The sequence below is a fragment of the Melospiza georgiana genome, chromosome 3, assembly GCF_028018845.1.
Source record: "Melospiza georgiana isolate bMelGeo1 chromosome 3, bMelGeo1.pri, whole genome shotgun sequence".
Taxonomy (NCBI): domain Eukaryota; kingdom Metazoa; phylum Chordata; class Aves; order Passeriformes; family Passerellidae; genus Melospiza; species Melospiza georgiana.
The window spans coordinates 65,340,426-65,357,084 of record NC_080432.1 but is presented as its reverse complement, the minus strand read 5'-3'; the positions used below and the strand labels follow the sequence as shown (position 1 = coordinate 65,357,084).

Sequence of the window (16,659 nt, the reverse complement as noted above, 5' to 3'; positions counted from 1 at the left end):
AAGAAATCTGAGCAAAAGGGAATCAAATGGAGAATTACAAACTGATTTCCTACAGGACACTGAAGAGCAGGAAGCCAAGGGTAGCTGGTGACAGCTACCAACTTGAGTTAGGTTTGAATTGATTCCCTAAAGATGATAGACTGTGTTTCACTTGGTTCCATGTGTGCTGTATATTTCTGTTCATGATGTAGCTATCTGGTGATCGTTCTTTTCAATTCTTGTGGTAAGAACACTGCTCTTAACAGACATAAAGAAAAAGAAAGAAAAATGTTTAAATTATTCGCCTGAAAAGTCCTGGTAGTTTGCAAGGTAAATGATTAGATGCAATCATTAGGCACAGATTATTAAATTACTCCAAATAAATCTGCAAGCAGAAGAAGAATGTGTTGCATGTCTTACTGTGTTTTTCTGTTGAAGGCAGTTGGCTGTGTTTATCCTTCTATGGGGGGTATGTCACGAATAATTCCTCTGGGAAGAAAGATTGTTTTTAAGGCTTCAACAGGTTGAGAAATTTTGCTTTTGTCAGTGAAGGAGAGTTATTGGGAAAGAAAATTTCAGCAGTTCCATAGAACAGATCTATCTGAGACTCAGATAGATCTCTGCACCGTCTGCCAGCCAGCGCTGCCTCAGGGCAGTCACTGCTGCCCTGTTTTCCTCACTGCTGCTGGGTCCAGGCTGTGGCTTTGCAGCTCACCTCAGTGGCTGGCATTTGAGTCTGCCTGTGCCCACAGATAGGTGCACGACTCTGTTTTTGTTAATACTGTTTCAGAGCAGGCAAACTTTAGATATTGCATTGTAGCATCATACCCACGGGCAGTATACCGCCCTTCACCTGTAATTTTTTGTTGATGTTTTGGACCCATGGATTATGTTCTTTGCAACTTAGTCTTTACATGGTTTTACACTTGTTATTGAAAACCAAATGCAGAATATAGGAGACACTGACTTGCTTAAGGGGCAGCAAATGAAGGTGTACATGATTCTAGTGAACTGTGAGGTGTTGAGGCTGCTCACTGAAGTGTAATAAAGGCAAGAGCCAAGCCACTTTGGGGGCATGAAAACTCAAAGAAGCATTAGAGTAATTTGTAAAATATAAACTATGCCTAAAATCTAAATTCTTGAAAATTCTTTGTTATTTGCCAGGCTTCCTTCCTGAAAACCACTTACTCTAGGACTAGATGCAGCTTGTAGAGTAGGAGAAAGATCAACTTCTGTTTGGGGAGGCTTGATTAAGAAATTGGGTAGTTTGTTTGTTTGTTTCAGTGTGTCTCGTCATTGCAGATAGCACTGCTAATGCAAGCTCATTTTCCATCTCTGCATTGGTTACCTTCCAAAATATTTAAAAACAGACTCATCCATTGGGTGGTTTTAAATTATCAAATGATTATAAATAAGGTGATTGTAGTGACCTGTGGAAAGTAAATGCTTTCTTAAGATCCCTTGATCTCAAGAAAACGGGTTGCAAGAGAGCTTCAGGGTTGTGTCTACTTCCAAACCATCAGTTTACAATGTTAGGGAGAAAAAAAAAAAAAAGAAGATAAAGCCAAACTGGCAATGCACTGGTGTACTGCTGAAAGGAGTTACATGCTTTTCAAGGACCTGACAAATGGGAAATTTGAAGTTCTGTATCTGTCCACCAGACAGTAACAGCTTCTGCTTTAATGTTGAAAACTAGTTTTCTATGCTTTGATAGTATGCCTAAAATATGGTCTGGACCAGTGGGCCAAAACAGTTTGGCTACAGCAGGGCACTTTTGCTTGCCCCTGTGAATGGCAAAATGTTTTCTGTGAGCCTGGAAAAAGCACAGACCCTGTTAATGCACAGGATGAATGTGTGAAATGCACAAATGCATTGGCAGAGCTTGCTGTAAACCCGTGAATATGATGAACTTAGTATCTGGATTTGTTATACTTTCAGGTGGGACCTCTTCTGACATGTGATCTACCCTGAGCTACTTTGACTCCTACGATGATGACAATGTTATCACTGCCACATCTCTGGGAACCAGTTATTCACAAGTACACGGTATGTGAGCGTCTGCATCTTACATTAACCATTGCTTGTTGGAACAGCACAGGAACAATAACAAGAAGGTGCTAAAAGTCATTGAAGTGAATGTTAAGCCACATGTACAACCAGTTACATGGAGCTGTTCCAGCAGATGTTTATCTGCTAGGCCTGGCCTGTATGCAGAATAATGAACAGTTTCAACTTGAACATGTATTTATTCACAGATATTGGTAGAAGCATTCTACCAATGTTTCCTTTGGATGAGATTATACTGGTACAGTGAGGATATGTAGATATACAGATGATTATTCTCTCTCTCAAGAAGGAGGCAGTGGTAGCAGTAGCATGAAGGGTTCTGTACTTTAACTGTATTGCTGCACTTATAGCAGTACTTTTTGTTTGCATTTAGGAAAGGTCTTTAATTGCTTTCTTTCTTCATTCCACTTTCAGTTTCTGGTTAGTCTAAATTAGATTAATTTCACACACCAGTGAGTCCCTAAAGAAGTGTAAATTAACTCCATTTTACCAAACTCAACCAGATGATGGCAGTTATTCCCTTGATGTTCGTCTTTACATCACCCACTGTCTTTGACCAAGATTTCAATAGGAAGTAAATTCATGTTTGAGCCTGTTTTCCTCAGCATGTATAAGGAAATGGAGGCTGAGATCCACATCTGGTGAAGGGAGGCTATTCAATTTATGGCCTACAAGGCAAAAATTTTAAGGTCACTGATAGCTGGCATGTTTTTCTATTCTGACTTGATATTTTTAACACACACTCAGATCCTGTAAGGCAAAATATGGCAAAATGGTTTTATGGGAGTGATTACATTGTTGTTTTAGGTTCTAAAGCAGTTCAGAGCACACCACATAGCTAGCATGGAGCATCTGACTTATGGCCCCAATGCAACTTCCATCGAAGCTGGGTGAAAAAATTTCTTCATGCTGATGGGAGTGGAATAGCACTGCATTTAACACCTTCTGTTAATGTTCCCTGCTTGGATTTTTTTTTTTACTTCTTAGCCATTTCATAGAGATTAAGTATTAAAGATACAAACGTAAAACAGAATTACAAGGAAATGGATAGACAAAATAATGAGAACTCAATTAGTGAAATGTTTGTTACATGTGATAAGGAGAGATGACTGCTCTAAAAGTATATATCTGGGTTTAATGCACTGTGTTCTGATGTGCCATTTTGAAGACACTGTCAGAAATACGGATGATCCACTGCTACAGCAGTGATGCGAGGAGCGGGAAAGCAAGACAAGTCTTACGGGGAGCAGGAAGAGAAAGATCATTCTTCATTGATCAATGCAGTGTGTTTTGGGAAAGCAGTTCACACCTTTGGCAGCCTCTGTGTTGGTTGCTGAAGGTTTCCACATCTGGCTGGACTGTTCAAAGAGAAGCTCTCAGAGGTGACATCTAGCACAGAAGCGGGAAAGCATTGCACCTCTTCTGCTGGCAGGGCTACTAGCATGGCTCTTTAGCCATTCTCAGTAGTCTCTGCTGGCCAAACACCATTAACATGACCCTTTGCAGACACTGTATTTGTTCAGATGTCTCTTCTGTTGTCCATACCTAAGCACCTTTTCAGGAGGGACACAGAAATAAGAATTTCTATTGCTTATGTTTCTTGTGAGTTGATTCATTTTCAAACATTCAAAAGAATTTATTGGTATGTGTTTTTGTAAAGAAGTTGTTTTGGTGTGTGTATAAGAGTTAGTAAAGGAGAGTTGGTTTGAAGAAAATGATTTTCATGTCCTGCAGGGGCAGAGGTCTGGAAAGGACCCAGCAGGCCAGCTGGTTGCTTTCCTGCCATCACAGGTATCTCATCATGAAAAGCATGAGTGCATCTCAGTTGACATTTTCACTTTTCTGGTGGGATGTGGCTTTTTTGGGCCCCTCTCGGAGCGCCAAGGGCCGGCGGTGGGGAGAGGCGGCTGTCGGAGTGGTGGCTCCTCGCGGATCTCCGTGTTCCCCAGCACAAAGGGCGAGCAGCCATCTCACAGCTGTGCTTTTAATGAGCTGTAGGGCAAGGGAGACTGTGTCTCACACCTCGTGAAGCTGCTGGTACACGGCAATAACCTTCGCGGATTTGCCATCTACACACATCAAAATGAAATTTCCTTTGACTGGTGAACACAGGAGTCAGAAGGAAGTGAAGGTTTTCATGTTTATTTTTCCTTTTGGCTGTTATTTTGGTTCTCCTCTTTTGCCAGTTCTCATATAGCATTGCAAACATTTCAGGAAGCTAATCTGCAGGAGCACAGCTCATAAAAGATTGACCTGCCAGAGGACGAGGCTCTGCTTATTACAGAAAAGCTTCTGAGACAGTGACAGCTGAAAAGATTACACACTTCCACAGGAAATTAAATTTGATGTAATATAGTGAAAGAATGACAAAATGGAAAGGGTATATATAACATATTTGTGATTATTAAGCAGTAGAAAAATGAAAACTTGAGATCCAATAAAGTGTATGTAATTTAGATATGGATAGAAAATTCCCAACAGTTTTTTTAAACTTTGGCCCTTCACTTTGATTTGCCTTCTCTCAGCTTTGTTATTCAATGTGGAAAATCATTAACTTCTTAGAATCATAGAACAACTTCAGTTGGAAAGGACTTTTAAAGACCTTCTAGTTCCAGCACCCCTGCAATGGGCAGGGACACTTTCCACTAGACCAGGTTGCTCAGAGCACCATCCAGTCTGGCCTGGAACACTTCCAGGGTTGGGACACTCACAGCTGCTTTGGGCAACTAGCTCCAGTGTCTTGTAAAATTATCTTAACTTGTAGGCGCATTAGATTATAAAACATTTAAATCAAGTTTCAGAGCAATCCCATGGCATCCTGGTAGATTGCATTCTTCAGCAGAAGGTGCATATGTGACACCAGACTGGGAGAAGCAAGAGCTTCCTTCTTTGCTTTGTCCTTTTCCCTTGTGGATGTGAAGTGCCAGCAGAGGGGGAAGCTTTTCTTCCCTGTCTGCCCATGCTTGTTGCTGAATTGTGCCATGGTGCTCCATGGTCTGTGGAAGTCCTAGCTCTGTCCCAGCTACCACCTGTGGAGTGGCAGGTGCCACTGGGGCTGTTCAGGTGACATTCATGATGGGTACTGAGGTCCTTGCTGCTAACCCAAGGCACAGGGCAGATGATGTTATCTCCTTTTCCTCTCTTCCTTGGGGTCAGTGTAGGTGCCACAGTGAGCCTGACTCTCTCCTGGCCAGGTGCTTTACAGCAACACATAGGTTTTCTTTCAGAGGGGATGGTAATACACTTAATAATTTTACACCTTAATATTTTTTCCTTTAAGATCTGATTACCTTCAGTTGGAAAGAATAAGCAGAACTCTGGCAGGTTTAACTTTATTAACCATCATAAATCCTTTCCTTTTTGACTCTAATCAGTCTCTGGAGCCCTTTTAATTCTCTTGACATTGCGCTGGCCTTTCATCACAGCTCAATATACATTTTCCTGTAGCTAGCAAAGCGATGGCGAGAGCCTTACGTAGGCTCGCGGTAATGGGCGCAGCGATGGGGACGTGTGACTGTCAGACTGTGCTGAGGATGGAAGGAGGAGAGGGAGCTCATGCTGCCAGCACAGCTCTGCCTCTGAGGGGGGCAGAAGGGGGTACCCAAAAACACAGGCACTCACAGGGTCTCGTGTGCACCGCTAGCACCTGGGCGTGGGGAATCAGCTGCCTTGACAGACAGACACACAGGCACAGCAGTGCTTTTGTGCCTTATTTTGGCAAGTGGGCGCCAGGAGCCAAGCCTGCCTCAGAAAGCCCCTCTGTGAGCAGCCCCCAGCCCGTGTCCCTGGGGCAGTGAGTGGCCAGCAGCCCGGCACGCTGGCCCAGCCACCGGGAATGGGGGAGCAGGGAGCGGCACAGGGACCGGGCAAACCTGCGCGGGTGGAGGTGCTGCGTGAATGGGGCTTTTCTGAGCTGGGGACAATGCTAAAAGGAAGGAGTGTTACCAGGTGGTCGAGGGGCAGGCACCAAAGCAACAAATGGTGCCTTCATAAAGTCACTACCTGGGTTATTGCCTCTCTGTCCAGCCTGGGCACAAAATCCTGCGGAAACCAAGAGGGGAATTCCCCGGTTGGTAGTCTGTCTGTCTCTCTGCTGTCCAGGAATTCATGGGAAGGAGAAGGCATCCCAAGAATCTGCCCCAGTGTGCAGGGACAGTAAATTCCCTCTTGTTTTTCCATATACACAAGTCAGCAAGTTTCTTCAGCAAATGCTTTAATTTTAAGCTTAATACTATGCAAATATTTAACTTGGGACAAAAAAAGCCTCAAGCTGGCTTCAGACCATGGACTGGCTTCCAGTTGTTTCTGCAGGTACAGATCCAATGTTTACATACATGAATGGCTATTTGTTTGTTTGTTTATTTATTTACTATGGTAATCATTTTATAATGAACTTGGATATTTTTAGACTCTGCTTTTGCTTTCAGCATAAAAATCTATGTATTTGCAATTCGTGTACCGGCATTTTCAGAAGCACTGGCAAATGGCTCAGATCTGCTGAAGATAATCAATGTAGGCTAAATCTTTAGGATGACACAGAATTTTACTGACTTTGTTTTTTTTCTAACTGAAGTGCCCAAAGCTTTGCTCACCACTGATATCCCACCAGCCTAGGTTGTTAAAGAAAGGTATTGAAAAAATTCGTGCCTACTGCACGATCTTTATAATCTAATTTGTTTATTCAGACAAAAGAATATTCGAGAGCATCAAGAGCATTAGCAACACATAGGTTTATTAGGTTTAAAAAGTCTACTTAAATGCCACCTTGAAAGGTAATACTTTTCTGTATCCACGTATATTTCATATATTTATGCTTTCTGCAGCCCCTGCCTCTGCTGCTGCAGGCCTGACAGCAGCCTCCTATTAAAGAGGGAAAGACCACAGTCTTGTGGCCCTTCTCTAATGTGCTCAGCGTGCGAGCTGTTGAGTTCATGAAGACGAGAATAGCTGTGTCAAATGTGCTTCATTTGCATGTGGCAAGATAGGAAAAGCAAACTCTGTGTGAAGACGAGCAGGCAAGAGAGACATTGAATGCCTTAAATACGAAGGGAGTTAATGCTATGCAGTGATTTTGCTTCTGTTATAGGAAGTGTAAGAACAGTATGCTTCCAAAGCATAAATACAGCATAAGTACATCTCCATCCAAACTGCAAAGGTTTCAGTTCCATGGCAACACGGAGGGCCCGACTGTGCTGAAGGTGGCTGCATTAATGCATTCTGAGTGAGGGGCTGGGATTGAGCTGGGCAAAAATAAAATGCACCTAAATTTTCCCCCTTAACTTATTTTTATATAAAGTAGAGCCTTTGTCCTTAGAAAATCAAAGTTACATGAATACACCCCACTCCCCCCAGTTCTCTCTGATTCTTCTTTGCATACATTTTTCTCAGGCATAAAGCAAATGAAGAAGCCGGGTTTTCTGAGGGTTTTTTATAAGACTGTAAGTGCAGCAGCACTTGAATGTTGAAAGAAAGTGATATTAATCCCAGAGATGGTTGTATATCCCTAGAGAAAAAGACTTGGAATGGGGGTGGAGGGACATATTGTTTCCAAGACATACTGCTTTACAGAGCAGAGTGAAGCAGTGGGTGGTTGGTTGGTTTTTGTTTGTTTGGTGGATTTTTTTTTTATTATTTTTCCTTGATCCTTTTGATCTGCCCTCTTTCTGCCTTTCTCTGCATCTACTTCCAGTTTCCCCTACCTCCCCTGGCTGAGGAGCAGGAAACAAGACTTAGCTCTGTTTCCTGACATCCAAAGAAATATAAAAGTACAAAGAAATGGTGCATTTTGTTTTCCCAGCTGACTTGGATTCACAGACCTGCACTAGAAAGGCACCTGATTCCAGAGAGGGTCAGGAGTCACCCTCCAGAACAACTGGGCAATTGTCCAGGGAATAACTGAGAGCTGATCATTACGTGAATTTTGTTTGATCTGCTTGGTTGACTGCAGGAATGTGGGATGGGAGATTGTGATAAATTGATTTTTCTCAGAGTGAAGAACTACCTCAGGCTGATCCTGCCAGCTGTGCTGAAGGGTGGATGAATTGCAGATTTGCAAGGTTTAAAGTCAGACTGGGCAGTAGGAGAATCTCCAGATGTTGATATTTGTGAGGCTAACAGCAGTGCTAATCTGGCATGGTGAAGCTGACAGAAGTGGCAAGTTAAACTGGATTTACAGCTGCTCTGTATTGCTAAAACAGGCAAAGCAGCCTGAACATACCAGTGCTTGTAGCCTAGAGATTTCAGCAAGGTTTCTGTGTCTGACTGGGGGATGAATATAGCTCTGCAGCTGGAAGTTGCTGTGCAAGAAGGAAGCAGTTGACCAACTTCCAACTGTGGTTATACTGTGCAAGAGGAGAGAAGGGATAAAATGAATCTCTCTTTTAATCTGTATTCTTTTCTTCCTTTTTTAAAATTTCTTTTGGAGTTTTTGTGGTTAAATAGCAGCAGGAATATATTTTTTCTTAAAAACAAGTCTTGCTGCCATTGCAGTGGGAACCTTGAGTTTGAGATTCTGCTTGGAGGAAATTTCACCCTCTTCAGGAGACCAGTGCAATGTGGGTGAATCTTTTCTAAGGGAATAAATAGCACTGAAGTGATCCTGTCTCAGCATTCCACAAAGGGGTGGATTTCACCCTCCAGGCAGTAGAGCTGCAAAGTAAGAAGGTGTCATTTTAAAATGTTCTCTTTCTTAGGGAGAGCAGCGCTGGTAAGACCAGGTCCCTCGCTAGTGCTGCATTTGACATCCTCACAATTTTACTGTTGTTGTTGTGGCTTCTGATTTCTGCACAGCCCCCCAAAACAAGGAAGCAGATGTAGGAGGAATCACTCCAGTCAACAATGTAGCAAGAGAGCCCAAGGATTCCTTTGTGGGTGTCCCTACCTGATCCAGCCCTGCAAACAGCCCAGCTGCTGTTTGTCAGCACCTTCCCAGGGGAGTGCCTCAGTCAGCTTGGCAGGAAGGATGAGGAGAAAGCACCAAGGGGATCATCAAAGGAAGAAAAAAAGGAGGAGAGAAATCAAGGATGGGAAGAGAAAGGAAACAGAGCAAAGGCAGAAGGGTGATCAGAGAAGAAATGGGGCTGGGAAGAGAGCAGCAAAGGAAAGAGATGCTCCTCTGGTGCCTATGAGGGAAAAGCTGTTTTTCAGGTGATTTGTAGACAAAACCAAACCAAATAAAAAACAGAGCAAAAAATTAAAATACACAAAGTGGAAGAAGGTACCAGAGGGAGGAGAATTCAGATTGACATGAAGAGGAGAAAATACATAAAATAGAGAGATGAATTTCATAGCATGGTCCAGCCTATTTTAAATAGTAGTTGCTAAGTTTGTAGCACCAAGAGCTTGTGACCTTCTTGTGGAGGTTTTGGGGGCTGGTGAGGAGCAGTAGGGCCATACTGGGAGGCTGCTGCAGGCAACAGAATGGGTGGTTGGAGACAGATCTTTTCTGTGCACCATGTCTGGAAGCCTAAAGCCAGTATGAATATCCCCAAGGAAAATTTCTCATTCTGCATCTGAAGACTCACAGTCATAAAAATGTGCCTGCTTTTGTCTGAAGGTATCTGAGGATGGGCTGTTGCTATGCAGGCAAGGGTAAGGGCTCCCTCTAGATCCCTCTTCCAGTTGTTCAAGCTATCTAGGCTACCAGAAATAAAGAGCTGAATGGAAATTTTCGTTCTGGCTGTTCCAAAGAAGCTTGTGAATGAATTCTGCATCAAATAATGAATGTCTTCTTTCCTCCTCCTCCTCTCCACCTACCTTGTTCCTAAACATTAACGTTTCATGTCAGTTGAGCTAAGTTCGGTGTCAGACTCAGAGGATCCTGCTGAGAAATACACCCCTGGTTTGTGGCAAGCCAGGGAAGATGAGAGGCTTGTGGTGTTTTTCCTTCTCAAGCTCTGTTCTGCTGGGAAAAACAGCTAAGGCTGTGTGAAGCTGTCTTCTTCCCACTCTCCTAAACTTTGCTCCTAAAAATGCTGCTCTCTCAACAGCTTTGCTGCTTCTCTGAGTGGCTTGGCCCACTTAGTGCCATCGCTTGCCAGGGGATGTTTTCTGGGATTGTGATGACTTCCATCTTGATAGGAGGCTGAAGAAGATTGCTGTGGAAAAACTCATTGGCACCGCTAGCTGTGTCATTTGAAAATGGTTACTTAAGCACAAAGGGGAAGAAAGAGATCAGAAATTAGGAGGTTTAAACCCTATCCAAAGCTCCAAACCATTTCTGCCATTTAGGCTTCTTCTTTTCTAAGGACTTAGGTGATATTTGCTTTGTATTTTTACACTTTTCTTGAGAACCACCAAGGTGAGAAACATCCTCTCTCTGAAACAGGTTGTTTTGTGGGCAGTGGTAGCAGTGTGTGCCAGGCTGAGGCCCAAACCCTGGCTGAGCACCACAGTGGCCATGCAGCACCCGAGGACTGAGCTTGGGGCATCAGTCTGGAACTCCTCCTCAGAGCCAGCTACCAATTTTCTCCAGACTTTTTGGAATGTCCCTACTGAAATGCAAGAAGATAACAGATGTCTGCAGAGGTGGGGAAATGTTCATTCAAAATAGTGGGTTTGTTGTACAGGAAGTGGAATGGTTCTCTGGGCACTCATTTCTGAGATACTCTGCAGTATGTGGTAGTATTTATTGTTAAAAGCATGGGGAGACCTGGAGACCCTAATAATTTTTCCTATTATAGAGAAATCAAGTGGTGAAAGGCACAAGAAGGAGATGTTGGTGAAAACAGACCTTTTGACAGTGAGTGCTGTCTTGCTGCTTCTGGTGGCGTGAGTGGGGATGTTCCTGTATCTCACTGTAGTGATGCAGAGATGTGCTGACACTTGCTTATTTTGATCAGGGCTGAAAAGCAGAGACAAAAGAATTGCATGTGGCTTTGGAGTGCTGTAATACACCTGAAATCAAAGCCGGTGTGATGTGGAAATTATGATGGCTGATGTTTGTGTAACCCCAAATCTCTCAACCTGTACCTGAATTAATTTCTAAATTGTTTGAGGAACACCATCCATCCCACAGATGCCATGTGAACAGGATAACCATTTCCGCTCAACAGGAGGAGTTTTTTTCCCCTTCTCTCACCTTGTTGTCCAGTCTAGCAAATTAGGAATCAAATTTAACCCCCAGTGTTTGTTTCAGGCCCTCTGAGTCTGTAATTCTTTGCCAGCAGCAAAACAATTATTTTTATAGGCACGCTAGTTGTTTTTTAATTTGTTTATAATCAGTTTTCTAGGAGGTTGCTTTGATGTGGGAGGAACTGAATTCTTTGGGTGCAAATATTTGCTCTTGGCTCTCTTAGTCATTAAAAGATGTTTTCCACATTAAGGTGCCTTTACTTTTAAGGGCAAATGTCAAGCATCTTCGGATACTAGAAACATGAAATGTGTGGCTGCCTAAAGAGGAACAATTTGTTGAGCAGCATCATATGAGGGAAGGAGGGACCAAGACCAGCCCAAGACTTCTCCATCTTCCTGGGGAGAGGCCAAACAACCCCTGGGCCCCTCTGGCTGCCCACATCAGCCCCAGGACCTGAGACCCCACAGGGGCTGGTTTCAGCTACTGACCTACATCCTTGCTGAAATGGCTTCACGCTAAAAGACATCACTGTTCTTTTCCAAAAAGAGCGTGTCTCTTTTTTCTTGGGATTTTTTCTTTTAAATAAATTCCCTTGCCACCTTTTTGTGTTTTCCAACTGCAGCTCTTTCAAGGCTCCCTGCCTCTGCAGTTTTTGCTTTTGTATAGGTTATTTTTGGAAACTGGGGAACCAGGAGGAGGGAGGAAATTTAGGGGAGTTAACTGCGGTAGAAGAAGAAAGCTCTTTCCCTTGGTGTGCTCTTTCTTCCCTGTCCTTTCTTCTCATGACCTCTGTGTCCGGCTCCCGTTGGATTGTTCATTCCAGGGCAAGCCGTAGCTGACCCTCTTTGTGCCCAGCCAGCAGCTCCTTCCCACGCGGTGCTGCTCTGCAGGCTGTGCTTGCTGCTTCCTCCCTGCATTGGCTGCTGCTTCTCTGCTGCTTTTCTGGGTCAGCCAGCTGGCCAAAAAGTGGGTAGGTGGTCGAGCAGAGTTTTGGGAGCTGTGAAACACTGCAGGCACTTGGGAAGGTATGTGCCTTGGGGTAAAGTGTATGCAGAGAGGAATGTGTTCCCTTCATTGTTTCCTCAGGGGAGCAGCCCCATCAAGGTGGTTGGCTTTTCCTTGAAATGCCAGTGGGTTTTTTTATATTAGAAGTGTCACATGCTGGCTGCCAAAATTTGCAAGAAAAAACCCAAATTCTCTGAAAGACTGGGGAATAGCAACTGAAACCTGACCGGGCAGAGAGACCAGGAGCTCACCTTTTGGATCTGGTGCGTGGGGCAGGCAGTGGTGAGCACAGACCCTTCCCCCCAGAATGCCTGAACTCTTCTGAACAGGAACAATAAATTCACCACAAAAATGTATGGAGAAATTTTCTGTGAAGGAGCAACCAAGGACTCTTTTTCCTGTCTAGGTTTTCTAAAATTACTAATGCATAGAAAGTCATTGACCATGCGGTAAGTCAGGCTGCCCTTTTGCTGAGACAGTATCTGGATAATTGAGATGCCTGCGATTACCCAGGAAAACTTGCTGATGTTTACACTGCTGTCAGGTATTGAAGTCACACCATAATATTTGTTGTGGTATCTTGAAATAGGTTTTAAAATAGATTGACATCACAGCACAAAGTGAGAATTTTCCTAACTTTTTCTATGGTTATGAAAATGCCTAAATAGCAGTGTAGCACAGTAAATGTTAAACATTAAAAGCAGGGTTTATGAGTTTATGATTAGAGGACATTGGTAGAGAAGGCAGTAACTTCAGTTTGATAGGAGCATGGTAGAAATCAAAGCAGGGGATGGTGATAGACTCAGAGCATTAGCATGTTGACTTAAAGGGATGGATTTGGGTCAGCATCATACTAAAAGTTGGTATTGAGGAAGACTTTCACCCTAAATAAAAAAATTTAAAAAATATGATTCTGTACCAGAAGCTGCACAACTGATGCAAAAAGCCAGTAAATGTGAAGAGAATAAAATAAAAAGAAAATGAAAAACTGTCTTAAAATACATGGAAATGGAGGAGGTTTTACTCTCATGCTATTGCAGAGATCAATTAAGCTGTGCAGAATGGTTATGCAAAATGTTTGCTGTAGGGAAGTAGCCGTTTTCCATAGATTCTAGGAACGAGTACTGGCATGCTGCCGACAGTGATTTATTTTCACCCAGCCCTGGTGCTTGTGTCTGGCACTCAATGAAATCTTCCAGGGTAAATTATTTATTTAATTGGGAATGGCCACAGTTGCACTGAGAAACTGGCAGCACAGCAGCAGGAAGTCTGTTACAGATTGCATCTAACTTCTTACAGATAGGCTGCTTATATATGCTTTCATTAATTAATATAATAAATAATTGCATGTTGGCATTTTTGTTAATTAGCAACAGTTCCTAGTCTGACTGTGGTGAGTGACTTCTATGTGTTGTAGAAATCTAATTTCTTTATTAAATAACCCAGAGGCTTGTGTAGCAAGCTAAGACATCAGAGTGTTGCTTAGCTGAACTTTTGAACTTTTCACAGGAAAAGGAGATGTCAGTGAGAGAAGAGTTATATTAATCAGTGCATAAGCTGGAGTAACCCAAAAACTTTCATTTCAGTAGGCATTCCCATAAGAGCAAGGAGAGATGCCTCCCCTCTTCTTATGCCAAGTTGGCAAGATAATGTTTTTTTCATAGTTTAACATATTCCAGAGATGAGAGATAAGAGCTGGTGGCTTGAGGGAGTCCAGGAAGAGTATAACTAACAAGCAAAACTGTCTTTTGAGGAGAAATCCCTGAAGAGTCTCCATGAGATGTCATAATTTTTTTCTATGTTGTTTAAGAAATATAAAAGATGAAGCAATGTAATTTGGTAATTGTACTTTTTTAAATAAATCAGATTTTTAAGAATGCTTTATGAGTTTGATCCTTGCGTTCTTTCCTTGATGAGCAATATGAAAAAACCTCGCAAGAAGAAAAGAAACCATCTCTTTTAGAGGAAACTACTCACGGATTTAATCTGTACAGTTTGCCACAAAGGGAAAAAAATGGACAAAGGTTTTGAAAAATATCACAAATGGGCATTTCTGAAACAGCAGGCATACTTGGGTTTCAACGGGCCCAGTAAGCAAATCAATGCAGAGCTCAGTGCACCTCTGGGGTGAGCTCCCCTTTTGGCAGGCACTGGTGGCAGGGACCAGCCAGGGGGCTGCAGCCAGGCTGGGTCTCTCCTTTGCATAGAGTGGTTTGGACATTCCCCTTTCTTCCCCCTGCAGTTCCTTCAGGGCCCTGCTGGCTCTCTGGTGGTCCCTGCTGGATTGTCTGCATCAGTGTCTGAAGTGCCTCTTAACTTTGAGAGGTCAGCTTTTCCTTTCTCTTGGCTTGGATTCTCCAGTGCTGCCAAAGCTGGAAGTGAGTGGGCAGGTGGCTGGAGATTGAGGAAAGGTTTCCCACTGTCCTGGCTGTGGTTTCATGTGCCAGAGGGGCTGCTCCTGCTACCTGCCCTCTGCAGCCCACACTGGGCTGGTTTGGGCAGCTGGGCAGGCAGTGAGATGTTGGATAGCCAGGGATTTCTGATGGGTGAGCCTTGGATTGGCTCCCCATGGGCACAGGCAAGCTCTAGAGCTGGCAGGAACACACAGCTGGCATTGAGAGGAAGAAGCCAAGTGGCATCCTCCCCTCTTGGATGGCAGCTTACCACTGCACTGACCTCACTGAAGCATGAAACTTCATCCTCAAGGGCAGGTCAGATCCTGTGCATGCGAGGTCGTTAACACTTAAACACGATCTTAGGTTATCACAGTGCTCAGGGATGGAGAAAGTGAAGACAGTGGAGTGTCTGTATGCTGCCCTTTCCCACTCCCCAGTTTTGGTGATATCCCTAGTCACTCTCTCTGTGTTTCCCTTTCCAGATGGGGTTAGAAATGGATATACATTCTGAATTAATTTTTTATTGGCAGTACCTGTGGATGAAGATTGTTTTACTGATTAACAATTAAACATCAAACTGAAATAAATGTAATTTCAGAATAGTCTCTTTGCAGTCACTGTCTTTATTTTTGCTTTCCAGTATCTCTGAGCTACTCCTAATTCTGTGCACTGGAATTACAGAGTCACAGAATGGTTTGGGTTGAAAGGGACCTTTAAAGATTGCCTAGTCCCAACCCCCCTGCCATGGGCTTGAACCCTTCCAGGGATGGGGCATCCACATCTCCTCTGGGAAACCTATTCCTGTGCTTCACCATCCTCACAACAAAGATTTCTTCTTTATATCTAATCTAAACCTACCCTCTTTCAGTTCAAAAGTGTTGTCCCTTGTCCTATCATCTCAGGCCCTGGTAAGAAGTCCTCTCTTTTAGGTCCCCTGTAGGTACTGGAAGGCTGCTGTAAGGTCTTTCCAGAGCTTGTTCATCAGGCTGAATAACCCCAAGTCTCAAAGCCTGGCTTCACAGGAGAGGTGCTCCAGCTCTCTAATCATCTTTGGGGCCCTTTCTGGATCCACTCCTACAGGTCTGTGTTTGACTTGCCGTTGTCACCAGAGCTGCAAATGCTATCCAGGTGGGGTCTCACAGGAGCCCAGTAAAGGGACAGAATTATGTCCTTTGACCTGCTGGCCGCACTGCTTTTGATGCAGCTCAGGGTGCAGTTGCCTTTTTGTGCTGCAAGTGCACATTGCTGGGTCCTATCTTATTTTTCATCTAACCATGCATTGGGTTTGTGTAGCAAGGTTTTGGTAGCAGGGAACTACAGCTGTGGCTTCTGTGAGAAGCTGCCAGAAGCTTCCCCTGGGTTTAATGGAGCCAATGTCAGCTGGCTCCTAGATGGATGTGCCTCTGGCCAAGGCTGGGCCCATCAGCAACAGAGGTGACACCTCTGGAATAATAGATATAAGAAGGAAAAAAAAAGCTGCTGCACAACAACAATTACATCCAGAGAAGAGCAGGGTGAGAACATGTGAGAGCAACAGCCCTGCAGACACCAAGGCCTGTGAGGAAGGAGGGGCAGGAGGTGCTCCAGGTGCCTGAGCTCAGATTCTTGGGGTGCAGACCATGGTGAGGCAGCTGTGTCCCTCCATCCCGTGAGGTTCCACTGTGGATCAGATACCTACCTACAGCCCATGGAGGACCCCACACTGGAGCGTGGGGATGCCTGAAAGAGGCTGCGACCCCATGGGAAGCTTGTGCTCCCTCTCATGGGAGCGACCCCACATTGGAGCAGGGAAATGAGTGTGAGGAGTCCTCCCCCTGAGGAGGAAGGAGAAGTGAACACAGCCTCATTCCCCATTTCCCTGTACTACTGGCAGAGAGGAGGTAGAGGAAGTCTGGAGTGAATTTAAGCTTGGCAAGAAGGGAAGGGTGAGGGGAAATTTTTTTAAGGTTTGTTTTATTTCTCAATATTCTACTCTGGTATTTTTTTTTGGCAAGAAATTAGACTTCTTTGCCCACATCGAGTCTGTTTTGTCTGTAATGGTAAGTGGTGAGTGATCTCCTCCATCCTTATCTCTTTTGTTGTGGTTTTTCTCCTCTGTCCATTTGAGGAAGGGAGTGACAGAGCAGCTGTGGTGGGCTC

General features: G+C 43.9%; 1 protein-coding gene across 6 annotated transcripts in view; it reads left to right on the top strand.

The window, feature by feature from the left end:
* HIVEP2 (HIVEP zinc finger 2) overlaps nucleotides 1-16,659 on the top strand; it is a 135,654-nt gene that overhangs the window by 30,065 nt on the left and 88,930 nt on the right. For 5 of the 6 annotated variants that reach the window (XM_058019446.1, XM_058019444.1, XM_058019447.1 and 2 more), the window contains one exon: nucleotides 1,918-2,025. The exons of the other annotated variant lie outside the window; for it this stretch is intronic. The gene's annotated coding sequence lies outside the window, so the exon portion shown is untranslated. The remainder of the gene's footprint in view (nucleotides 1-1,917; nucleotides 2,026-16,659) is intronic. 6 annotated transcript variants of the gene reach the window in all.